We start from the raw sequence: 1,044 nt of genomic DNA, 5'->3' as shown, positions 1-1,044 counted from the left end.
GTGCGTGCACAGCAACCATAGTCCAGGGGGAGTCTGGGAGTTGTAGTTTTCCAAAAGAACAACACAGACTATCAGAAATTAGAAAGATTGACTGTGTCAACTTAGAAAAAAAAATGAAGAACAAGTGAGATTCTTATAGACTGCTAATGTTCGGAAGGGGCTTGCAAAGAACCTTTCTGAAAAATAGTTTGATAATTTCTGATTCTGGATTTATTAACGTTTAGTGTAATGATCTTGAGGTTCATCTATGCCAATGCTTTTTACATTGCTAAGTAGTACTGCACTGTGAGTTTGTTTATGCTGAAGGATATTTGAGTTGTTTTCAGTTATTATTGGTCATAAATCACTGTCAATATTTTAGTATAGGTGTTCATGTCAACATAAACTTTCATTTTTCATAAGCACAGACTTATTAGGCCATATTATCAAAGGGAACAGGATGGAAGAACAGCTCCATTCTGTTGCCCTCCACAGCCTGAGAAGTTCCTCTAATCTTTTAAGGACTTCACCTCGGCCAAAACAGGGTTTGTAGCCTTAATGCAGAAAATATTCAGGACTAGCAGAGTAGGAGGCTAATAAAACTATTTTAATATAGGCTTAATTAGGAGTGTTAAGAGAGGTGCTCGGACAGAATGTATGACAATTCCAGATGTGGACATGGGCTTCTCGAGGGAGAGTTGCCATTTGTTGTTTTTACTGTACTTATACTTGATGGGTTTTGAAGCTATTATCTTTGTAGCATTGCTAAGAAATCTAAGAGACCACAGGGTGTGGTTTCTGACTGTTAGCTCTCAGGAAGTCCATATATCCAGAAATGAACTCAAGATGGACTATAGAAGGATTTCTGGTAGTTAGATAAAAGCCAGCATTTTTCAAGAACTTGTGAAAAGGACTTTCCATCCCATCCCCAGAAGGAGTACACACACACACACCTACTTGCCCTATTTATAATCCACATGATTTAGTCACCCCAGGCTTCTCTAGCACTCTCTCACTATGATCTATCTGTTGCTATTTCCATTATTCTACACCCCCCACCCCGCT

Source organism: Microtus ochrogaster, chromosome 5, assembly GCF_000317375.1.
Source record: "Microtus ochrogaster isolate Prairie Vole_2 chromosome 5, MicOch1.0, whole genome shotgun sequence".
NCBI classification, from domain to species: domain Eukaryota; kingdom Metazoa; phylum Chordata; class Mammalia; order Rodentia; family Cricetidae; genus Microtus; species Microtus ochrogaster.
Note: the sequence above shows the minus strand (reverse complement) of the source record.